The sequence below is a fragment of the Desmodus rotundus genome, chromosome 7, assembly GCF_022682495.2.
Source record: "Desmodus rotundus isolate HL8 chromosome 7, HLdesRot8A.1, whole genome shotgun sequence".
NCBI classification, from domain to species: Eukaryota; Metazoa; Chordata; class Mammalia; order Chiroptera; family Phyllostomidae; genus Desmodus; species Desmodus rotundus.
This window is the reverse complement of record NC_071393.1, coordinates 115,301,846-115,328,375: the sequence shown is the minus strand read 5'-3', so window position 1 is coordinate 115,328,375 and position 26,530 is coordinate 115,301,846. Positions and strand designations below refer to the sequence as shown.

General features: G+C 37.9%; 1 protein-coding gene across 11 annotated transcripts in view; it reads left to right on the top strand.

Moving 5' to 3' along the window:
• Window positions 1-26,530, top strand: part of NUMB (NUMB endocytic adaptor protein) — a 121,965-nt gene that overhangs the window by 12,079 nt on the left and 83,356 nt on the right. The window contains exon 2 of one of the 11 annotated variants that reach the window (XM_053929026.1): window positions 12,361-12,488. The exons of 9 other annotated variants lie outside the window; for them this stretch is intronic. The gene's annotated coding sequence lies outside the window, so the exon portion shown is untranslated. Of the gene's footprint in view, window positions 1-12,360; window positions 12,489-26,048; window positions 26,173-26,530 lie in introns of those variants that run through there. One more of the 11 variants, XM_045202001.3, reaches the window with a different exon arrangement.

Below are 26,530 nucleotides of genomic sequence, written 5' to 3'. Positions count from 1 at the left end.
CAGTTCATGGGATGACCCATTGAGCCACACCAGTCAGGGCAAGAAGGCTCTTCTTTTTTATTATATTATGTAGTCTTTTTCTAAAGGAAGATCAAATACTAAGGATTTCTTTAATTGGAGCGTCAAGGAAATGTCTTATGTAAAAACATTATGGAGAAGAATTACAATGATTTTTATTAACCTTGGTAAATTTAAAATCCAGAATTAATACCATTAATATCAAAGTGGTTCCATGTAATCCTAGATGAAAGTGAGAAATACCATGGTATTTACTTTTCATTTAAAAAATTATAAAAACAGTTATTTTACAACTTCTGAGATTTACTTAGCATTTTGAAAGAAACTTATTCTGTGTTTATAGAACAGTTAACTGTAAATTAGGCTTTTAACTTTTCATATGTTTTAATAGGCATTAGTTATTTTCTTTTGGAGATCTTAAGAGCAAAGGGAAAAGTATATATCTTTCCCAGAGTATTTGAATTTTATGTGTCTCATCTCTATTTGTAGAGTTCTGCTTCTTTAGAATATGAGGCCCATACTTTGCCAAGGAAGAACTAATTTCCTGGGAAATCAGGTTCCTGGCTTGACTTCTTGCTGTGCCTTTCCCTTCTTTTGTTTCTTTGTAAAAGAGCTGAGCTCAGTTCTGTGGAAAATCACTAAATCATCTCACTATTTTCTCTGGCTCAAATTAAACATGATTGGTATATATTTGCATTGTATTGAATTCTGTAACTTTTCATAGATTTGTTAACATGCCCTGAAGGACTTTGATATCATTTGATTAGTTGATTATTCATCTGTGTCTGAAATAATACTTAATGGTATGTTCCTTTAGTGAATGTTCTTCTTATTATTTCTTTTATCCCCCTCCAGTAGACCTAGTGAGTGAGGGGCATCACTTGTGTTCTTACAGTGAAGCCCAGATACTTGTGAGATATAATTGTAGTTTCCATGGTGTTGGCTCATAATTTTTTTTAAAAAAATTACATAAACATTTATTGCCTCTATTTTTTCCTCATGTATATTTTTACTATGATATAATTTGGAGGCTGCGTTTTAAACATACATTCTAATATCATTGCAATTATTTGAAAACAGTGTAAAATCGCTGAAGAATATTCTGTTAATGGATATATCATCATTTATACAACCAATTTCATAGTGTGCACATTTAGATGAATAAATTTCCAATAATCATAAATAAGACTTCAGGGAATATTACTAAACACAAATCTTTGTCCATGTTTCTATATTCTTGAGATAGATTCCTACCTGGGTGGTATAGCTCAGTGGATTGAGCACAGGCTGCAAACCAAAGGGTTGCTGGTTCAATTCCCAGTCAGGGCACAGGGCACATGCCTGGGTTGTGGGCCAGGACCCCAGTAGGGGTTGCGTGAGAGGCAACCACACCTTGATATTTCTCTTCCCTCTCTTTCTCCTGCCCTTCCCCTCTCTCTAAGAATAAATAAATAAAATCTTAAAAAAAAAAAGACTCCTGTAAATGGAATTATTAAGTCAAGGTATACATTTCTTAGTTGCTTTCTAGAAATGTTGTACCAATTTACGTTCTCATTAGCAAGATATGAGATTGAAATATTTATATTTTCCAGAAGTGTTATCATTTTAAAATATTTTCTAATTTGATAGGGAGAAAGTAGTAACTGGTTTCCAAAATATGTATTTATTTGATCATTTTAAATATGATCATTAACCTGTAAGTATTTCCTTTTGGTGAAGTTATCTTCTTGTTCTTTGTCCTTTTTTTTTTGAGTGGATGTTAATTTTTTTGTGGAAGTAGGGTTGGATAATTTGCAAAGCTGTGACTTAATTTACATAAATTATTGGCACAGAGTTGTTTCATGTTCCTTTCAATTTAGTTTTGCCCTCACTCCCTGCAGCTACTTTCTAATTCTGTGTGTTATTGAATTTCATATAAATGGAATAATATCTACAGTAGTTCCCCCCATATCCATGAGGGATATGTTTCAAGATCCTCCAGTGTATCCTTGACGCCACGGATAGTACCAAATCCCAAATGTACTGTTTTTTTCATGCATATATACCCATGATAAAGTCAGTTTATAAAGTTGACACAGTAAGAGATTAGCAACAGTCATAAAGTAGAATAATCATGGTAATATACTATAATAAAAGTTATATGAATGTGGTATCTTTCTCAAAATACTTTATTGTATTCTACTCACCTTGTGATGATGTGAGATTGATAAAGTAATAAAATAGAACAATTGTAACATATGCTGTAATAAAAATTATGTGAATGTGGTCTATCAAAATATTTTATTGTACTATATTCATCGTTCATGTGTTGATGTGAGATGACAAAATGCCTACATGAGATCAAGTGAGGTGATTGATGAAGTCATTGTTGACAGAGTCTTAGGCAACTATCGACCTTCCAACTCTACATCATGTTGACCTTAAAAGTAAAACAGTCCATTATTTTACTAGCAAAAATGAGTTTATTTGGGCACAGCAAAGAATTCTAATTTGAGACAAGCAAACCATAGCAAAAGCCATGGGCAAGTCCAACAAACAAAAGAGAGGACCATTATTTTACAGAGAAAAAAGAGGAAATTGGAAGTTGTTTTGAATGAAAGTTCACTGGATTAAAGCAGGAGTCCAGGTTGATGAGAGTTCCTCATTGGTTGAGTTGCTGGGGTAGTTGATTTCTTGTGGGAGATGCAATGTACACCTTTCCTTTGGGGCCTATAACTGGTGATTCTTTCCTGTTGGGGTCTATAACTGACAGTTCTCCATGTAGTGGGCCTCCAGTGGAACAGTATGAGAGCTCCTCCTTCTGGTCCCATGACTCCAGAGTGAGGAGGCTTCCTCACAGTAGACTTCTACTAAAGTCTACTAAGATTCCTATTCATTATTTAGTAGTAGTGAGGTTTCACCTTATTAATTTTCACAGTCAGAGGGATCATCATCTCCTTTGGATGATCCTGGAGTATCGAACCATGATGATGTTGATGTTTGGACGTCAGGAACAGATGATGGCAATGGTTGGGAAATTTTAATATTTTTGGACTGTGATTGACTGTGAGTAACTGAAACTGTGGAAAGCAAAACCATGGATGAGGAAGGGGGTCTACTGTACCCTTTTTATCTGACTTCTTTTCCTTAACATGTTTTTTAGATTCATTTAGTTTATTTATTTTTTATGAAGGAAACCTTAATCAGTAGAAAATTACAGGAATAGTGTGTCCTTTTAAATGCAATGCCATTATGGCAGGCTGAGGTTACAGCATGGCAGCGGGAGCTGAGAGGAGTGGAGCCTGGACCCTAGACCAGGCTCCCAAGCACAGAGCACCAGTGCTGGGATCAGCTGCCCATGTAGCATCCAGCAGTGAAAAGCCACAGGGTTTTTCTCTGCCAGGGAGAGACGGAGCCCCCTGGAGACAAAACTATTTTTTTTTAAGGGGTCAAAGCATAGGTTTTACTTTCATAGCCACTCACCTTGTGCTCCAGTGAAGGGAGGGTAGCATGGACTGGAGTCACCTGAGGAGAGCCTGGAGTGGGAGGCATTGGGAAGAGACGTAGGGGAGCAGCTGCTAGGATCCCTGCACTGGGACATACCTTGATAGTGCAGCAGCCATTTTTCTTGAGAAGAACAACTCCCTCCCAGGGGAAAAATAATTACCCCACCCACTGGAATCCTGCTCACCCCAACCTATGGAATACTGCTTGCCCCACCCTGCATCTTAACCCCTGCTGAGAAGACAGCAACATGGGCAGATTCAGGGAGTGTCAGATACTGACTTTAGGGCACAGCCATTCCAGGCACTTTCCCAGGATCTAGACTGGTGCTTCCCCCTCATGGGAGAGCCATAGAAACACCCTCCTGGATTCCAGCAGACCTGAGCTCTGGAGTGGGGACACAAGCCCTACTAGGGGCCCTGCCCTGCCAAATTCAGTGAAGTAATCCTGGACAGACTCTGATGTGGGCCTAAGAGTCTGGGGAGCACACCCACCATCTTCCCCTAAAGTCTGAACAGCACCTCCCACAGGAGACCCAGGGGTCCCCCCCTCCCAATTCTGCCAGAAGCCCTCTCAGAAGCAGGTTAACTAGACAAAGACTGACCGACCATAGGTCAGCAGGCAGAAGCAGCTAGAGGCAAATACTTGGGTGCCATGAGACATTTGCTGACCCACCCCTGGGACCTACCTGTGCTGATAAAAGCCAGCCTTGCAGTGTAGTGTGGCCTATTCAGGTGTAGCTAAGCCCAGAGGAAATAGCCACAAACTATGGGTCACTTGTAGCTTTGAACTGGCTGCGGAGAGCTGGATGTGGACAGCATCTAACATTGGCCTACACCAGCTTCAGACAACATCAGAGCTCTATCCAAAGGTAGAACCCAGCAGGCAGGCACTATATTCAGCTGAGATGAATTCCACTTTGTTCTTTTTCATTGTTTTTGTTATTTTTTCTTTTTCATAGTCTTTTTATTATTTTTACTTCAATTTTTTATTTTTGTCTCTATTTTTCTTTCAGATCTCTTACTTTACTCTTTCCTTTTCTTACTCTGTTTTTCTTCTTTCCTTTTCTTAATTTTATTCTTTTTTGCTGTTTTCCTCTTTGTACTCCTTACTCTTTTTTTAAAAAAATATTTTATTTGTTTATTATTAGAGATAAGGGAAGGGAAGGAAAATGGAGGGAGAGAAACATTGATGTGTGAGAGAAACATTGAATGGTTGCCTCCTGCATGCCTCAACCAGGGACCTGGCCCACAACCTAGACATGTGCCCTGACTCAGAATTGAACTGGTGACCTTTTGGTTTGTGGGATGATGCCCAACCCACTGAGCCACACCAGTCAGGGCTCTATTTCTTACTCTTATTGTTTCTCTTCATTCTTTCCTCTCATAATCATTTTTCTTTTCTTTGGTTTTTCTCATACACTTTTTTTTCTTTTACTATTCTATATCTCCATTTTTATTCTTTGCTCTTTTGTAATTGATTTTGCTGTTGGTGTTACTGTGTTTTTTTTTGTTTTGTTTTGTTTTTTTGCTTGTTTTGGTTCTTTTTTGTGTGTTGTTTTGTTCTGTCAGCACCTGTGTACAAGATGGGGTGGATGTTGTGCCTCTTAGTCAGCCAGCCAGAGGGGTGATCCCACCAATGGGCCAGCAACAATCAAGACCCAAATACAACAGGAGAACCCACATAACCCACACAAGGGATGTTCCTAGAGCATCCAGCTCAGGAGATCAAAGAGACTGCACCTCTGGGTCTCACAGGACTCCTACTACACAAGACCACCTCACAAGGACAGGGAGTCAAGGCAGATCTATCTAATACATAGAAACAGACAAAAAGAGCCAGCTAAAATGGGGAGACAAAGAACCCCCAAATAAAAGAAAAGGAGGAATCACCAGAGAAAGAGCTAAATGAAATTGAAGCAAGCAGTTTATCAGACAGAGTTCAAAAGTATGGTTATAAGCATGCTCAAGGGACTTTGTTTCAATTACAAGGAACTTAGTGGGAATTACACCAGCATGAAAAAGGACATAGAAACTATGAATAAGAACGAGTTGGAAATGAAGAATGCAGAATCTGAAATAAAGCAGAGGATTGAATCAGCATTTTGGAAGACAAGATAGGAAAAAAGATCAATAAGAGCAACAAAAAGCAAGAAATACTTAAAAATAACAATACTTAACAAGAATGAGGATTGTTTAAAGGAACTTTCAGACAACATGAAATGTAACAATATCTGCATCATAGGGATACCAGGAGAAGAAAGTGAGCAAAGGATAGAAAACCTGTTTGAAGAAATAATGACAGAACTCTTCCCTAACCTGGTGAAGGAAAAAGTCACACAAATTCAGGAAGCACAGAGTCCCAATCAAGATGAACCCCACACCAAGTACATCATAATTAAAATGGCAAAGTTTAAAGACAAAGAGAGAATCTTAATGGCAGCAAGAGAAACAAGTTAGTTACCTCCAGTAAGTCTGTCAGCTAATTTCTCAATAGAAGCACTTCAGGCCAGAAGGTTCTGGCATGAAATATTCAAAGTAATGAAAAACAAGGACCTGCAACCAAGACTACTATGTGATAGCAAGGCTATCATTTAAAGTTGAAGCTTAATAAAGAGCTTCTCAGACAACAACAAAAAAAAAGGCTCAAGGATCAGTACCAACAAACCAGCATTGCAAGAGATGTTAAAGGAACTGCTTTAAAAAGAAGCAATATATACAGAGAGAAGCATAGGTATAAAGGAAAAAAATGGCAACGAGTGAAGTATCTGTAAATAATCTTAAATATGAATGGATTAAATGCTCCAATCAGAAGACATAGGGTAGCTGATGGATAAGAAAACATGACACATATATGAGGTCTGTCTGGAAAAAGTCCAGCCATTCTTAATATAACGAGAACGGTTTGCGCGACATCAATGTAACCTGTCAGCCAAGGAGAGTAGACTAGAATGCAAATGTGTGAACAATGACGATATCACTGTACTAGTCAGTGGGGGCTGTAGACGCCAATGAATGAGCATGTGTACTGTGTGGCCACTGCATTCAAAATGCCTGAGTGAGTAAAGCAATGAATCTGCATCAGATTTTGTGTTAAGCTTGAACACTCCTCTGCAATAATGATTTGGATGATTTAGAAGGCTGCAGCTATGGGCAACTGGTGATTGGCATCTTCATCACAACAACATGCGCACTCATGCATCATCACGTCTCCTATAGAGTTTTTTTTTGGTGAAACATCAAATCACCCAGCTGATTCAGCCCTTCTGCAACCCAGATTTGGCACCCTGAGACTTCTGGCTTACCCAAAACTAATATCACCTTTGAAAGGGAAGAAATTTCAGACTGTTGATGAGATTCAGGAGAATGTGACTGGGCAGCTGATGGAGATTGGGAGAACTGTAGGAGGTTCCAAGGTACCTACTTTGAAGGGGACCGAGGTGTCATTGTCCTATGTACAGTGTTTCTTGTATTCTATATCATCTTCAATAAATGTTTCTTTTTTTATATATATATTACATGGCTGGATACCTTCTGGACAGATCTGGACAGGAGACCCACTTTAGAACAAAAGATTTATACAGGCTAAAAGTGAAGCGATGTAAAAAAATATTTCATGCAAATGGAGACAAAAAAAGCTGTGGTAGCAATATTTATATCCGACAAAATATATTTTAAAACAAAGGCCATAACAAGAGACAAAGGTCACTGCATAATACTTAAGGGGTCAATCCAATAAGACGACATAACCCTTATAAACATATATGCACCTAATATAGGAGCACTTCAATATAGAAAGAAAATCTTGGTGGACTTTAAGGATGAGATCAACAGTAATACAGTAATTGTAGGGAATTTTAGCACCCCACTGTCCCCAGTGGGTAGATCTTCCAGACAAAAAGTCAACAAGGAAACAGTGACCTTAAACTACACACTAGATTGAATGGATTTCATTGAAATTTACAGAACATTTCATCCCAAAGCAGCAGAATACACATTCTACTCAAGTACACATGGATCATTTTCAAAGATAGACCACGTTGTAGGACACAAAATAAGTCTCAACAAGTTGAAGAAATTTGAAATCACATCAGGCATTTTCTTGGATCACAATGTCATGAAACTAGAAATCAACCTCAATTAAAAAACTCAAAAATGGCTCTGGCTGGTGTGGCTCAGTGATAGAGCTCTGGCTGGTGAAACAGGACATCGCTGGTTTGATTCCCAGTCAGGACACATTGCCTGGGTTGCAGGCCAGTCCCAGGTTGTGGGCGTTCGATCAATGTTTCTCTCACACATTAGTGTTTCTCTCCCTCTCTTTCTCCCTTCCCTCCCTTCTCTAAAAATAAATAAGTAAAATCTTTAAAACAAAACAAACAAATAATTATCAATGTTCTGAAAAAAACCCTCAAAAACATTTCTGATACATGAAGACTAAATAGCATGTTATTAAATAATGAATAGGTTATCAACAAGATCAAGGAAGAAATCAAAAATTACCTAGAAACAAATGAAAATGAACACGCAACAACGCAAAATCTATGAGACACAACAAAAGCAGTCCTGAGAGTGAAGTTCAAAGCATTACAGGCCTGCTTCAAGACAATAAAAACTAAAAATCTAACACTATAACTAAAAGAACTGGAAAAACAACAACAAACAAAGCCCAGAGTGAATAGAAGGAAGGAAATAATCAAGAGCAGAGTGAAAATAAATGATATAGAGAAACAATTCAAAGATCAGTGATTCCAGGAGCTGGTTCTTTGGAAAGATAAACAAAATTGATGAACCTTTAACCAGACTCATTAAGAAAAAAAAGAGAGGGCCCAAATAAATAAAATCAGGAATGAAAGAGGAGTAGTAACAATTGATACCATGGAAATACAAGGGATTGTAAGAAAATACTATAAACAACTATGCCAAGAAATGGAGCAACCTGGGAGAAATCAATACATTTCCAGAAACATATAATTGTCCAAAACAGAATCAGGAAGAAGCAGAAAACCTGAATAGACTGATAACAACTAATGAAATTGAAACAGTAATCAAAAAATTCCCAGCATACTGAAGTCCTGGACCAGATGGCTTCACAGACGAATTTTACTAATCATTCAAAGAACTAACACCTTTCCTTTTTAACTATTCCAAAAAATTCAAGAAAAGGGAATACTATCAAGCTCTTTTTTTTTTTTTATGAGACCAGTATTATTCTAATTCCAAAACAAGGTAAAGACACAACAAAGAAAGAAAATTATAGGCCAATATCCCTGATGAACATGGATGCTAAAATCCTCAAAAAAAAAAAAATTAGCAAATGAGTCAGCAGTACATTAAAAAGATCATATACCATGATCAAGTTGTATTTATCTGGGGATGCAGGGTTGGTACAATATTCACAAATCAATAAATGTCATACATGATGTAACAAATGAAAGGTAAAAGTCACATGATCATATCAATAGATGCAGAGAAAAAATTTGATAAAATCCAGGACCTATTTATGATAAAAACTCTCAGCAAAGTGGGAGTAGAGAGATGATACCTTAGCAAAATAAAGGTCATGTATGAAAAACCTACAGTCAACATCATACTCAATAGGCGAAACATAAAAGCATTTCCCTTAAGATCAGGAACAAGACAGGCATGTTCGCTTTCACCACTCTTACTAAACATAGTACTGGAAGTCCTAGCCACAGCAATCAGACAGAAAGAAGAAATAAAAGCTATCCAAATTGGAAAGGAGGAAGTAAAGCTGTCATTATTTGAAGATGACATGATATTATACCTAGAAAGTCCTATAAACTCCACCAAAAACTACCAGACCTGATAAATGAATTCAGAAAAGTAGCAGGATACAAAATCAATACTCAGAAATCAATTTCATTTTTATTCCTCAATAATGAACTAACAGAGAAACTAAGAAAATGCCATTTACTATTGCAACAACAACAACAAAAAAGATATCTAGGAATAAATTTAACCAAGGAGGTAAAAGACCTGTGCTTAGAAAATTAAAGGACACTGAAGAAAGAAACTGAGGAAGATGCAAATAAGTGGAAGCATATACCGTGTTCATGGATTGGAAGAATCAGCATCATTAAAATGTTCATACTACCCAAAGCAATCTATAGATTCAACATAATTCCTATTAAAATACCAATGGCATATTCCACAGGTCTAGAACAAATATTCCAAAACTTTATGGAAACGAAAACTTTATATGGAAACGAAAAAGACCCTGAATAGCTTCAGCAATCTCGAGAAAGAAGAACAAAGTTGGAGGGATCACATACCATATCTGATATCAAACTATACCATCAGGTCACTATAATCAAAACAGTCTGGTACTGGCATAAGACAGACACATAGATCAATGAAACAGGATAGAGAGGTCAGAAATAAACCCAAGTCTCTGTGGTCAATTAATCTTTGACAAAGCAGGGAAGAGCATACAATGGAGTAAAGACAATCTCTTTAATAAATGGTGTTGGGAGAACTAAATTGGTACATTAAAAAAAAAAAACCTAGACCACCCACTTACACCATACAGAATAAACTCATATAAGTGTGATACCATAAAACACCTAGAAGAAAACACAGGCAGTAAAGTTTTAGATATCTCACATAGCAATATTTTTGTTAGTGTATCTCCTAGGGCAAGGGAAACAAATGAAAAAATAAGCAAACGGGACGACATCAAACTAAAAAACTTCTGCACAGCTAAAGAATCCATTATCAATAAAAAGGGAACCCACTATATGGGAGAACACATTTGCCAATGATATATTGGACAAGGGTTTAATCTCTAAAATATGTAAAAAAACTTATATGACTCAACACCTGGAAGACAAATAATCCAATTAAAAAATGAGTGAAGGATCTGAATAGACCCTTCTCCAAGGAGAACATACAGGTGGCCCATAGACATGAAAAAAAATGCTCTACCTCATTAGTCATCAGAGAGATGCAAATTAAAACTACAATGAGATATTACTTCATACCTGTCAGAATGGCTATCATTAGTAAATCAACAAATAGCAAGTGCTGATGAGGATCTGGAGAAAAGGGAACTCTAGTGCACTGTTGTTGGAAATGCAGACTGGTACAGCCACTGTGGAAAATAGTATGGAGTCTCCTTAAAAAGCTAAAAATGGCATTGCCTTTTGACCCAGTGATTCCACTTCTAGGATATATCCTAAGAATCCCCAAACACCAAATCAGAAATATATATGCACCCCTCTGTTCACAGCAGCATTATTTACAATAATCAAGATTTGGAAATAGCCTAAGTGCCCATCAGTAGATGAGTGGATAAGAAAGCTGTGGTACATTTACACAGTGGAATTCTATGCAGCAGTTTAAAAAGGAAGGAATTCTTACCTTTTATGACAGCATGGATGGAACTGGGGACTATTATGCTAAGTGATATTAGCCAGCCAGTGAAAACACACATACCATATGATCTCAATTATAAGTGGAATCTAATGAGCAAAATAGAATCAGAGGCATAGAAACATGGAACAGACTGACAGCTATAAGAGGGGAGAGGGGAGGTGGAGACTGGTTGAAAGAAGGTGAAGGGATTAGTCAAAGAACATAATATGCATGACCTGTGCTCATGGACAACAGTGTGGGGATTGACTGTGGGAGTGGGGTGTGGGCTGGGTAAAGGAGGGCAGAGGGGGAAAAATTGGGACAACCGTAATAGCATATACAATAAAATATTTAAAAAATAAATACAGTATTATTAAAGTAATCTCTAAACCAGTGTTTAAGAATTCAATTTACCTGAAATCCAAGTTATATTTCCCCACAACAGTTTTCATCACAGTAGTCATTGTAAGCCAGTCATCTTTTTATATGTGCATAATTTCTAGAGAAAACATTTTACTCAGGATGAATGTGCACCAAGAATGAGTTAAAAAAAAAAAAAAGTGCAAATACATTTAAGAGTTTCTGTAAGAATATCACTTAATAAAACCCTGAGATTTATTTGTGCCTTAAAAGCACCTAGTAAACAATGACTCAAAAGTTTATACTGTGGCCCTGTCAGGTGTAGCTCAGTAGTTTGGGCATTGTCCTGCAAACTGAAAGGTCATTGGTTTGATTCCTGGTCAGGGCACATGTCTGGGTTTTGGGTCAGGTCCCCGGCTGGGGGTATAAGAGAGGCAACAATTGATGTTTCTCTTACACATCAATGTTTCTCTCCCTCTCTTTTCCCTCCCTTCTTCTATCTTTAAAAATAAATAAATAAAATCTTTTGAAAAAAGTTTATATTGTGGCAAGAAAATTCAAGTGAGTTACTAAACAAAAAAATAAGGTTATTTTTAGGATAAAAATTATCCTCAACTAAGGATTTTCAAAATGCATTTTAAAATGAGACACAATTTGAATAAAATAAAAATAAGATTTTCATTTAATAGTAAAGTCGAATCATTATTATAAATAACAGATAACTTCCTAGGTGGCCCAGTATTCCATTTTATGGTTATATCAGATGTTTTTCAATTCTGTTGGTAGACATTTGCATTATTAATTTTGCCTTTTATGAATAATGCTGCTATTAACATTCTTGTACAAGTCTGTGAACATACACAATGAGGTCTGTCTGGAAAAAGTCCAACCATTGTTAATATAATGAGAATTATTTGCGTAACCTTAGTGTAACCTGGGAGCCAAGGAGAGTGGGCTGGCATGCACAAGAATGAACAGTGACGACTTCACTGTACTAGTCAGTGGGGGTGGTAGACGCCTTTGAATGGGCATGTGTATTGTGTGGTCATCGCATTCAAAATGACTGAGCGAGTAGAGCAATGAATCTGTGTCAAATTTTGCATTAAGCTTGAACATTCCTCTGCAGAAACTATTTGGATGATTCAGAAGGCTGCAGCAATGGGCAACTGGTGATTGGCAGCTTCATCATGAAAACACACCCGCTCATGCATCATGTCTTGTGCAGTTTTTTTGGCGAAACATCAAATCACCCAGGTGACTCAGACCCTCTACAGCCCACATTTGGCACTGTGTGGATTTTGACTTTTCCCAAAATCGTTGAAAGGGAAGAGATTTCAGAACGTTGATGAGATTTAGGAAAATACGATGGGGCAGCTGATGGCAATTGGGAGAACTGTGTAAGGTCTCAAGGTGCCTACTTTGAATGGGACTGAGGAGTCATTGTCCTATGTACAGTGTTTCCTTTTTAAATTTTTATTTTGTATTTTTTAAAAGATTTTATTTATTTTTAGAGAAAGGGGAAGGGAAGGAGAGAGGGAGAGAAATATCAATGTGTGGTTGCCTCTTGTGCACCCCCTGCTGGGAACCTGGCCCGCAGCCCAGGCATGTGCCCTGATTGGGTATTGAACCGGCAACCCTTTTGTTCACAGCCCACGCTCAATCCACTGAGCTGCAGCCAGGGCTGTGTTATTTCTTTTAATCTTTGTTGTATTTTTTTCCCATTACCATTTAGTCCCCTTACATCCCCCCTCCCCCCAGCAGTCACCACACTGTTGTCCATGTCCATGAGTCCTTTTTCCTTTTTGCTCAATTCCTCCCCAACTAGCTGTCATCCTACTTTCCATCCATGAGTCTGTCCCCATTTTCCTTTTTAGTTCAGTTGGTTCATTAGATTCCACATATGAGTGAAATCATGTGGTATTTGTCTCTGACTGGCTTATTTCACTTAGCATAATTTTCTCCAGGTCCATCTATACTGTCACAAAGGGTAAAACTTTCTACTTTTGTATGACCATGTAGTATTCTGTTGTGTAAATGTTTCATAGTTGTTTTATCCACTCATCTACTGATGGACAATTGGGCTGCTTCCATATCTTGGCAATTGTAAATAATGCTGCAATGAACATAGGGGTTCTTAATGTTCTTTCAAATTAGTGTTTTAGGTTCTTTCGGATATATTCCCAGAATTGGGATCACTGGCTTAAACGGCAGATCCATTTTTAATTTTTTGAGGTATCTCTATACTGCTTTCCACAGTGGCTGCACCAGTCTGCCCTCCCACCAACAGTGCAGAAAGGGGAATCCTTGCCAGCATTTATTGTTTGTTGATTTACTGATGACAGCCATTCTGACAGATAGGAGATGATGTCTCATTATGGTTTTAATTTACATTTCTTTGATGATTAGTGATCCTGAGCATCTTTTCATATGTCTTATTAGCCATCTGTATATCCTCCTTGGAGAAGTGTCCATTCAGGTCCTTTGCCCATTTTTAATTGAGGTGTTTGTTCTTTTTTGTGTTGAGCTTTGTAAATTCTTTATAAATTTTGGATAGTAACCCCTTATCAGATATATCGGCAAATATGTTCTCCCATTCTGTGGGTTGTCTTTTTATTTTGTTGATGATTTCCTTTGCTGTGCAAAAACTTTTTAGTTTGAGCAGTGTTTCTTGTATCTTGTATCTTCTTCAATGAATGTCTCAATTTTTTATATTACATGGCTGGATACCTTCTGGACAGACCTTTCATTTCTCTTGGTTGAATACCTAGGAGTGAAACTTTTGGGTCACAGGGTAGATGTGTGTTTAACTTTATAAGAAATTGCCAAATGGTTCTCCATTAGCAGTGTTCACCAGTTGTTCATGTCTTCTCCACCACTTACTTGAGTTGTTAGTATTTCTGATTTTCAGCCATTCCCATGGGTGTAAAGTGATATCATAGAATGGTTTTCATTTACATTTCCAGATGACTGCAGATGTTGGGCTGGGCACCTATTCTCTTTTGTTGTTGTTAAATCTTTTACAAAGGCAAATTTGCAGATTGATAGTAAATATCTTAATAAAAGATTCAATGTGTTTTAATTACTGTATATGGACCTAGACTTATTAATCTGAATTATATCAGATTAATTTGCAATTAAAAGCACAGTGAAATACATTTATTTCAAGTATAAGATTTTAGAAGTTCCAAATCATAGTGATAATTTATATAGATTTCTTGGAGTTAAGTAAACATTTTCTGTTGAGTAATGTTTGTCAGAACTTTGCTTGACTGATAAGTGAATGATTCAAAAGGAATACTCCAGGCTGTTTTACAGAGCTATTTTTTGAATTTGGTATATTGAATCATTGATTCAGAAACATTAAAATTGCATGATCTGGCAGGTAAACCATTCTGCATCTGAGCCACAAGGGAGAACTGATAGTCTAGTAAGGGCATCAGATAAAAATAACACTAGCAGCAGCTAACATTATATCCAGGCATGTTCTAAGCAATTTACATACATTAATCACCCATATGAGTGTAGTTACTATTATTATCTTTATTTTTTAGTTGAGGAGTCTGAGGCACAGGAGTTAAGCAGTTTGCCCAAAATCATAGAGCAAGTAGTGACTAGGATTCAAACCTAGATAGTCTGGCTCCAGAGCTTGTACTCTTACTCCTCAGTGCTAAAGTGATTAAATTAAATGCAGTCAATTCTGCGTGCTTTATAGAGTAGTATATCATTGTGTGGTAGCAGTGGCCAAAGTTTTAAGTGGGGATTTCTAAGTTTGCAAATAGGCTCTCTACCAGTTTCTCTTGTAATGAATCCCAGGGTGGGGGTGATTTGTAGGAGGAAAGTTTTGTCTGCATTAACAGATGGTGGATAACCCTAGTAACCTGATATTGAGTGCTTTCCTAGAGAAGATGTCATTTCTCTCTTTCCCTTAGTTGAGTGTTAGATCTGGAACAGTTACTTTCAGACAGTCAACAGTGTTTTTTTAACTGTCTTTGTAAAAATCTCTAAATATAAATGTTTAGCATCCTTTGGAAACAAACTGAGTGAGATTTGAGGTTAATGGAATTTGTGCCTGAAAAATATTGGGCCTAAATTAACAACACTACCTTACATACTCGATATCATAGATATTTATGATGTGTTGACACAGAATCAGAAATTCTTTTCTTTCTTTCAGAATCCCCTGCATACTGAAACCTTGGAATTCATCTTTGTCATTAGTTTGGGTTTAGATAAGATTAATCTTTGAGGGAAGGCTCGATTTTTGGGTCGATTTCTTGGAAAGATTTGGGGATGGGAGGAAATCACAGTATGTATTGGCTTTTGTGGCTTTCTCACTTGTGGTTTGCTCTCATTGTTGGTATCGTGGGTGACACAAAGAAGCTGGGGTGGATGGGAAGCATTTCGTATGTATTGAATGAGAGAACGTGAATTCTTGAATAAATCATGGAATGTGAGTTTAATTCCTGTGCTGCTATACTCTAGATTTGGCTCAATGTTTTTACTTCTCTGGGTCTTTATTTTATTTTTAAATATTTAATTTATTTATTTTCTGGAATAAACACCTTAATTACTAAGAGAGGAGAGAAGAGGATTGATTAGTCTTTCCGGGCTTTGATTTTCCTCAGATAGAACTCCAGCTCCTTGCCCTCTAGCACGCAACCATCTGCTCGGCCACACTGGCCTGGTCTTGGAGCAAGGCATGCAGCAAGCTTGCCCTGCTTGAACTGCTCCTCTGGAAGACTGCTGATTTTGGCATTCTTTTCCCTTTCATCATATGCTCTGAATTTCCTTTGGTGGTTTTTTGTTTAAAATCTCTTATCTCCTCAGGAGTCAACTTGGCCCCCTTCTTGTGACTCAGGAGCAGTGCATAGTGTGACTTGTACCACTGGGTGTGGTGTGCTGTCAGTGAGCACAGTGCAGTTCTTCACTAGGGACTAGTTCATCCTTGGACGCTTTGTAGACATTAATAATCCTTGTTTTGCTCTAGTTCCATTGATCTTTTTAATCTCCTCTTCCTATATGCCCTTTCCTTTTTCTTTTTTTTGACTTTTCATTAAGTCTGTTTGGTCTTCTTTAAATGCTTTTTCTTTGTTTTTCTTCCAAGCCATCATAGAACTATCTTCTTACACGAAGGCTTTCTTATTCATCACTTTCTCTACATTTTATCTTCTGATTCCATAGTACTTTGTTCCAATACTACATGGCATATTGTCTGCTTTGCATTATATTTAAGTATACATTTTTCTTCCTAAGTACATTGTGTACATACAGGGGATTGGATCCATGTCCCTTTGCATTATTCTTTATACCTTGCATATAGTGGGTTTTCTCAGTGGTGCTTGAATTGAATTAATAATTTCTACCCTCATGGAGCTTATGGTGTAGTGGAAGGAGGTATACAATAAGGAAATAAATACATAGGAAAATTGCCATTTGAGAGTATGTGACAAAAATAATAGTACATTTAAAATAAAAATTATGTTATCTTAATCTTGCACATACTTTTGTTAGTAGTTTTTCCATTGAGCTCTCTTCATTCATCCCTTTTAAAGTGCCATCTGTTTGAGGGGCAGTTTCAATGAACTTGTGGAAGTGGACCAGTTTAGAGCAGTTTAATAGTGAATGAAGGTTAGAAATTAGAGACTGTGGGAGTTGATACTTTTTTGAGAGTTGTGGCTACAAAGAGTAACAAATGGGGGAGGAAGTACAGCCTGGCTGTGCAGGGAATGAAGGACTCCTTTAAAAATATATATAATGGGAGATAATTGGTACATATTTTCATGATAATAGGGATGGTCTTTTAAAGGAAAGATTGATGACACAGGAGAGTAAATTATGGAAGGAAAGAAATCTTTAAGTGCAGGGAAGATAATATAAAGAGCAAATTTCTGTGGCCCTTAATAGTAATCAGAGATGATTATTCATTTTAAAGTAGAGGAAAAGGAGATGACTGGTTCATTTGGGGGGATTTGTAGATTTGGTTGTGGGAAGAATAGGGAGCTTTCACCTGATGGCTTCTATTTTCTTAATGAAAGTTTCTTAAAAGGGGTGGGAAGAATGGAGAGGAGGGGTGAGATGTTTAAGGATTGAGGAAGATATAAAACAGCCGCTACAGGGAGCTTTTAGAGTAATATTGCAGAGGTTGAGGATGTTAATCGTGAATTTATGACAGTACCTGGGCTCACTGCAGTGTCTTCAGTAGTCTACTGCCCTGTTGCAGACATGAAGGTTAGTTGGAGTTGCTAGCAGAGTGGGAGAGAAAAGAGACATGGGAAACACTGAATTGAGTGTGAGGAGGAAGTATATTGATGAACTGTGAAATCTAAAATGGATAAAAAAGAAAGCGAAACCAGGAGATTGATAGGGAGAAGTGGAGGGTTCATAATTAGGTGGTCTCATTAAGAACTAAGAATTATTTCTGAAGGCCAGTTGAACAAATGAGTTGAAAAGATCAAATCTTATATGTCTTTCTTCTTTCAGCTTTCTTCTCATTTATGTCTAAAATGGCTGGCATTTGTACAGACTTAACCACTTGGAATCTCCCATTCTTTATTTTTTTTAGTGATTTTTAAAAAAAATTTTTATTGAATTTGTTGGGATGACATTGGCTCATAAAATTACATAGGTTTCAAATGTTCAATTCTATAATACATCATCTGTGTGTTGTGGAATCTCCCATTCTAAAGAAGCAAGTTAAACCCACATTGTAGCCAAATGGATTGAAACACACACACACACACACACACACACACACACGGAGTTAGTAACCTGTAGAGCTTGTGAGTGTGATTTCAAACATAACGTTATTTTAAAGACTATTAAAGTCTTACATCTTTTGTTAACTTCTTTCTATAAAGAGGACATAGGAAAATAATTTCCTCTGAAAATATTGGGATTCATTTAGGATCTTTCTATGAAACTTGTGACAAGATCTGAACTTATTCGTCCTTAAAACCACTAAAAAACTCTCATTCACCATTGGTACAGTATTTTTGGAAATGGTTTGGCAGATTCTCGTGAACAGTTAAATGTATACTTACCATAATCTGGTAGCTTCACTCCTAAGTATTTACTTCAATGAAATGAAAAATTATAGTCACACAGAAATGTATGCTAATGCCAAAACCTGGACACAAACCCTAATGTACTCCAACTGGTGAATTGATAAGCGGTGGTACATCCATACATTGGAGTACCGTTTGTCAGTGCATACAACTACGTGGATGGATATCAAAGGAATTATGATAAGTGAAAGAAGCAAGACTCAAAAGGCTACATGTATTGTATGATTCCATTTTTATGGTGTTTTGGTTGACAAGGAGTATGGAGAAGGTGTGACTACAAAAGGTTTGAGAACATTTTTGGGGATGGTTTCTGTTTATGTCTGTTCTATATCTTGATTGTTGTGGTTATATGACTATGTGTTTTTCAAACTCAAGTATAACTGAAAAATAGTGAATTTTAGTACAAGTAAATTACATCTCAATTAAAGTTCTAGCATATATGTAACCATATTAAAAAGTGTTTTGGAAAACTTATGTTAAAAAATGGTTTGTTTGTTTATAGATTCTACTTATGTGGTTTTTATTCCTCCTGGGAATGATGGATAAGCATCATTAACATTTACAAAGTTTTTTGAAGCTCTAGAAAACATGTAATGCTGAATTCGTCTACCTTTAGCAAACATTCCTATCATGTTTAAAAGAGTGTTATAATGTTGGAATTAGTACAGCCCAAGAGACTTTGTAAAGAACTTTATAAAGTGGAGCCCAGGGACTTTATCCTTGTTTTATAAAGAACCTGAAGCCTAGGTGAGATTAGCTACAGCCACACAGCTAGTTAGTGGCAAAGGTAGGCCTAGAATTTAAGTAATAGATTATTAATTTTATGCTTGTTTTACTAAAACACACTTTTAATTAAGAGTTATTCTTTCTAGAGACTATTTTTAATTCTTTTTCAGAAACTTTTGATTGTGTCATCCTAAAGCTGGAAACCACTCCCTTCCTAGTGGTAGGAAAGTCCTGTGTCTGGCTGATAATAGGAAGGCTAAATTTGAGAGATCCTACATTGCTTAAAGTTTGCCTAGACATAGCAAGTTTAGTTATGAAGACATTTTGCTTTCACTGGGGAACTAGACACTTAGTGTTGGAGTTGTCAGGGGCTACCAGTTAGAAATAGGTTTTTGTAACTTTACTACATTTAAATAATCTTTAAAATTATTATGATTGCTGGTTCGTTGGGAAGGTAGAAAAGATTTAAAAGTGTTAGGTTCTTTTTGGTTTTCTTAGGTAACGAGGATTTATCTTATAAATACAGAGGGGTAGGAGGGAGCCCCTGAAACAGTCTTAGCTGTACATTCAGGAAATGGAGGCTGGAATGCCATTCAGAATATAACAGCATTGTTATTTTATAATACTAAGAATGTACAATATTCTTGAAACGCGGTTAACTTTCACTGTCCCTCAGTGTTCACTTTCCTCCTGGTATAATAGTTTTATGCTTGCCTCTGGACCCCAGTTCCAGAGCCAGGCTTAGAGTTATTGCCCCTCAGAGATATTGGTGGTATTGTAGATATTACATGCAGGACTAGCAGAGGCTTGGTTTCTTTCTTGGTTTTGAAGCTGTGTCTGTGTCCTGCTTATGGGAGTTATTTCCCATAAGCCATAGTCCCTAGCAGAGCAGGCAAGTTTTCTTCTTTATAAGGGAGTCCTACCCCAGCCTTAGCTCTGGCCTAGCTCTAATAGGTCCTCTGTCTTAGGTGGAGCGATTTTGGTCCCTGTTCACCTGGGAAGCCAAACTTGCCACTGCCACTGCCTGCTTCTGGCCCAGGAGGCCAGTAAACCCTGGGTTTCGTTATTGCTTACCATTTCGCACTTATGTTCTCTATCACTGAGAGATACTTATATATATCTTTTGAGCCAGCTATGCATTGTTTACTTACATATTTGGTATGTTTATATATTAATTATTATTTGAGTGAATGTACTGCACTATCTTGACCAGAAGCCTTTTTAATCTTTCAAAGCCATGGTTTCTCATATTGAAAATTGGAATTATAGCCCCTACCTCTTAGTGTTTGTGCTCATGAAATGATATTATATACACACGTGTATTTATATTCTTAGAACAATGCCTGGGATGCACTGATACACACACACATGCACATAGACACATATATAGCAGCTAGTATATTTTCAAGGGAGTCTTGTACTTCCTTGTTGGTTTGTGTATTTAGACATATACCCCAAAATGCTTGTCAGTCCCTATTCAAAATTTCTGTAAATGTGTCTGGGGATTGGCGTGTTTTGAGGCTTTTGGGTGAGGCATTTAAATCTAGTTTTAATCTGTGCCCCTAGCAACCTTGAATTGAAGATTTTTTAGGATGAAGTGCAATTTTTTTTTTCAATATAACAATGGACTGAAATGCTTTGTTGTTTGCATTTGTAGTAGTGTTTTATTTCTTTATTTATTGTTTTGGGAGCTAAAATGTATTTTATTTATTTATTTATAATTATTTTATTGTTGTTCAATTACACTTGTCTGCATTTTCTCCCCACCCCAGCCAAACCCACCTCCCTCCCCTGCTTCCACCCTCCCCCTTGGTTTCGTCCATGTGTCCTTTATAGTAGTGTTTTAGAAATATTCAGGCTATCGATAGTCTTTTAAGCTCTAATGTATGTAGTTCCCATTAGCTAATAATCAGAACAGTCAGCGCACTGTGTCTGCAGATGTGGGAGTTGTAGCGGAGTGAATTTTAAGTTGGGAAAAGGAACGTAGTAGTGTGCAGAAGGGAGGGAAGAAGGTGCTGTTCGAGTCTGAGATTTTGGCTCAGACGGCCATAGGCCCGACTGAGGTAAAGGTCCTGTCTGGGAAATGGGGAAAAAAGGAGGGATAAAATATTAAAAGACAGACTTTCAGTTCGTGTCTTTAGATTATAACTAATATGCTTGCATATTATAACTTCTAAAGCCTTCACTTTAGTGAAGTCAACTTTACCCATGAATTCAGAAATATAAATTAAAACCTTTTCTTTTAAAATAGAAATGTCAGATAAATTATTCTTTCGTCTTGGATTTTGGGTTTGAATTAGTGTCTTGTAGATTATCATCCACTATTTTTTAGGGAAGCCTGAATATATTATTCTGCCCTTTAGAGATGTTGTCTAAGAATATTGCGCTTGCAGATAAATGATCCTAACTTCCTTATTTCTTCAGCTGAAATAATAAGGCATATTACTTCCATTTTCCTCTTACATCAAGCCCTGAGTATGCCTTTGCTTTTATTTTTGTTTTATATTGTAAACCATTGTGTATGTATAGGTGTTTGGAACCATGAAAGTGTATTAGTGAGTAAGAGGCATGGTACAGCATCATTTAGGGTTTTAAAGTTAATCTACCATTCATAAATGAGGACAAATTCAACATGCCAGCGCATCATGTGGCCATTCTAAGATGAATTTCAGATAAGTGTTTCTGAGAGGACTGAATGAACTAGTGACTGTGTTAGAGGCACCTTGGTTAATTAAGACTTTATGAAGTCCTTAATGGTTATGCATATCTCCCCAAACTGAAAGGTTTTTAAAAAAATGTTTGTATGCCCCCAAAGTTCATGTTTTGAAATCCTAACTCCCACTACGATGGTATTAGGAAGTAGGGCCTTTGGGAGGTAATTAGGTCGTGAAGGTGGAGCCCTCATGAATGGGGTTCATGCTCTTTGAAAAGAACTCCAGAGAGCTCTCTTGCCTCCTTCTGCCATGTGAGGACACAGAGGGAAGACGACCATTAATGAATTAGGAAGACAGCACCAAATATGCAGGCACCCTGGTCTTGGAATTCTCGGCCTCTAGAACTGCAAGAAATAAAGGTTTACTGTTTAAAATACCCAGACTGGTAGTTTTGTTATAACAGTCTGTATAGACTAAGCCAAGAAGTAAAAACATTGTGCTTGCTTTCAAGAGCTAGAAACCGTAGCATTTAATATCATAGATTTGGAGATTAAAGACAGGAGTTCAGGTTCTGACTCTACACTTGTTATTTGACCTTGGGCAAGTTTCTTGCTACCTCTAAGCCTAAGTTATTTCTGTATGTAAGGTCTGTCAACCTGTCGATGGTCCTTGGCACCAGTTCAGTGTCAGCAGGAGTCCTCAGTTTGGGATGCAGCGAAGAAGGAAACTTTATTCATGCAAAACAGTTCAACTGTCACACGGCCGGCAGAGAAAACAGCACGGCTATGAGGCAGCCCTGGCACCAGGCGGCCCTGGGGCCAGGCCCCTCTCCCAGGTTTGCCCTGCTGTGCTCTGGTGAGACGTACTTGTGCTTCAGTGCAGCCAGAAATAACAATCTTCAGTCTTAGGTGGAGAGGGAAAGTGCACTCCCAAACTGAAAGGTGTTTAAATAGACTTTGTTAACTCTTTACTTGTCTGTTTTGGGATTGTGGAATATTTGATTAAGTAGAAGATTCATTAGGATTCTGACTTAGAATCTTTCCGGTATGAGGAAGTAATTAGAGACTGTATGTCAGTGTACCTGCTAAATTTTACTTTTTTTCTTTTTTAGTATTTTTTCTTTTTCTCTCTTTCAATATGAAACACAAAAGTGTTAACATTTAAAAATTTCTCATTGAGAAATCACTGATATATGTAGTCAGTCATATATCAAAATAGATCAAAGGGCTTTATATTGATCTTTTGCCATTAGCACTTCATTGTATTAACTGATGAGTTTCCTTTTATCTGTTTGCCATATTAGATTTCTTGTGAAGCAGTGAGCTTGATGGAAAGAACACAGGATTTGAAATCAGAGGGCTGGACATCCTTTCTGTGTCACTTTACGAACTCCATGACTTTGACCTTTTTGAGATTGTTTTCCTTATAAGTAACATGAAAAGAATAATGAGAAGATGGCAGCTGAGGTAAAGATGGCTTGCCTTCTCACACAACCACATTAAAATTGCAACTAAGATATAGAACAACCTTCACTCAGAACCATCAGATTGAGTTGAATGGAAGTCTCACAACTACGGAATTAAAGAAACCACATCCATCCGGACTGGTAGGAGGGGTGGAGATGTAGAATGGGCTGCTCTTACTCCATGTGTGGTGGATAAAAATTTGGGAGGGATATCTTGGGAGTGAGGAGTCCCAGCCCTACACCAGGCCCCCCAGCCCAGAGTTCCAGTGCCAGGAAGATAAGTCCCCCAAACTTCTGGCTGCAAAATCCAGAAGGGATTGAGTCGGTGGTAGAATTTCTAGAGTCCCGAGCAGTTCCCCTTAAAGAACCCACAAACAGACTTACTCAGACTCCCTCCCTCTGAGCTCTAGCACTGGGGTAGCAGCTTGAAAGGCATCAGTGGCATACAAGGAGGAAATGAAGTGTCTGACATCAAGGCAGGAGCTGGGGGACAGCTTTCTTCCAGACAGAAAGTCAGGAAGAGGCCACTGTCACTTTTCTGAGCCCTCCCGCCATGGAGCCACACAGCTGGCAGCCAGTTGCTGTATCTTATGCCCCATCAGCCTGGCTAACACTGTGTAGCCCTCCCTGGAGATCCCATGAGACTCCATCCCACCCACCTCATGAGCCCATCCAAACAGTTAACTGTGACTTTTCCATATGAATGGCTGCTTGTGGCTCATGCCTCACAACTTCCTAAATCCCATCAAACAAGCTACAGCCAGCCTCAGTAAGCCCAGAGGCCCCTGTACCTCTTGCTAAGTGGCCCCAGGTCTGGTACTAGCAGCAGCCAGCCTAGATTCATAGCTTGGTTTCGCCTGGGAATCTCCAAGCCCAGCACAAGTAGCAGCCATTTCAGATTGCTTTATAGCTCATGCAAGGTGGTCCTGGGCAGGACACAGGTTGGGGCTGACTTTGGCCTATACCACCCAGGAGCCCCCAGAGCCTGCATACCCAGTGTACAGCTACAGGCCACGACAGAGTATCACACCCTGCCTCTGCAAGCTGATCTTCCACGGAGGCGGAGGTTGGTAGTCAGTGGTCAGAGCCAATCCTTGCAGCTGACTGGCCTGGGTAAATCACTCCCATTGACCTGCCAACCAAGCTCAACTTGGCTGAGTACACCCTCCTCAACTCAAGAGGAGGGTGTACTCAGCCCACATGAAGGGTACACCTCAAATACCCAGCTTGGGTGATAGGGAAGGCTGTGCCACTGGACCCTGCAAGATACCTGCCACATTAGGCCATGCTACCAAGGTAGGGAGTCATAGCAGCTCTACCTAATATATAGAAACAAACACAGGGAGGCTGCCAAAATGAGGAGACAAACATGGCCCAAATGAAAGAACAGATCAAAACTCCAGAAAAAGAAGATGAAGATAAGCAATCTATCAGATACAGAGTTCAAAACACTATAAGGATGCTCAAGGAACTTAAGGAGGACCTCAATAGCATAAAAAAGATCCAGTCAGAGATGTAGGAAACACATTGAAATAAAGAACAATTTGCAGGGAAACAACAGTAGAGTTGATGAAGCCAAGAATCAAATCAATAACTTGGAACATGAGGAAGCAAAAAACCAATCAGAACAGTAAGAAGAAAAAAGAAGCCAAAAAAATGAGGATAGTATAAACAGCCTCTGGTACAACTTTGAGCTTTCCAACATTAGCATCATAGGGGTGCTAGGAGAAGAGAAAGAAAATCTATTTGAAATCAATTTGAAAAAATAATGAAAGAAAACTTCCCTAATTTGGTGAAGGAAATAGACATGCAAGTCCAGGAAACACAGAGAGTCCCAAACCAGATGGATGGAAAGAGGCCTACTCCAAGGCACATCATAATTAAAATGCAGAAGTTTAAAGATAAAGAGAGAATCTGAAATGCAGCATGGAAAAAGTGGTTAGTTACCTACAGGGGAATTTCCATAATACTGTCAGCTGATATCTAAAAAGAAACTTTGCAGGCTAGGAGGGATTGGCAAGAAATATTCGAAGTCATGAAAATAGGGACCTACAGCCAAGATTGCTCTACTCATCATAGCTATCATTTAGAATCAAAGGGCAGATAAAGAGCTTCCCAGACAAGAAAAAACTAAAGGAGTTCATCATCACCAAGCCATTATTATATGAAATATTAAAGAGATTTATTTAAGAAAAGTAGAAGATCAAAACTATGGACAGTCAAATGGCAATAAGTACATATTTATCACCAATTGAATCTAAAAAACAAACTAAGCAAACAAGAAGAGCAGAGACAGAATCATGGATATGGAGAGGGTTTTGGTGGTTGCCATAGGGGAGAGGGGTGCGGGGGAATGGGTGAAGAGATGAGGGGATTAAGAAGTACAAATAGGTAGTTACAGAGTAGCCGTGTGGACGTAAAGTACAGTATAGGAAATGGAGTAGCCACGGACTTACACACATGACCCATGGATGTGAACAGTGGTATGGGGATTGCCTGAGGAAGTAGGGGGTGCTAGATGGAAGGGGCAAAGGGTGAAAATTGGGACAACCGTAATAGCATAATCAATAAAATGTAATTTAAAAACAAGAAAAGAATAATGATATCTACCTCTTAGAATTTCTATATAGTTCGTAATTAAAGTTTGCAATTAACCAATTAAAATTTCAGTGCTTTGTAAACTGTAACATACTTTTTGAGTGTTACAGTGTTTTTAAATTGGGACATTCATTGTATTTTAGCAAAACAACATCGTCCTCAAAGATTGCCATCATATGGGTTAGAAGACTCCCAACCTTTGGTTTGATGTGTCAATTTTATTTAGGGTGATTATCCTTTGGTTTTAATGTGCCTTTATATTTTCCTTAACAGTAAATAGTAAATGTCTTTTCTGTATAGGAATTCCTCCTTTGCCAAAGTTAGAAATTGGTTAGACTTGATCATTTTATTCAGCTTCATGGCATCATGAAAAGGGCTGTCTGGAGGCTACGCCGGGATCTAGCCTTTCTTGAAGCCACTGGTTCTTAAGGGTCAGTACCTCCCCTATTAGGTATTTGGATCTTTGAGGGTGCACTTTTGGTTGCTACAATGATTTGGGTGGGGTGGCTGTAGCATTGGCATTCAATGAGCAGGAGCCAGGAATGCCATACATACCACAGGGTAGGAGAGAGTTCTGCATGATTTCTGAACTCTTCCACAGATCTTCTTGTAGTTGAAAAACCTGTTTGTACTTATCTCACCTAATTCTGTTTCACATTTAAACACAAAGTATTTTTTGCATATTTTTAATAGATACTGAATTTTCCAGAAATGCAACTGCTGAGTAAACTGAGGGTAAATTGTACTTTGTTTTGTTCAGAAATTTAACAAGAGTTGTTAACTTTTGGA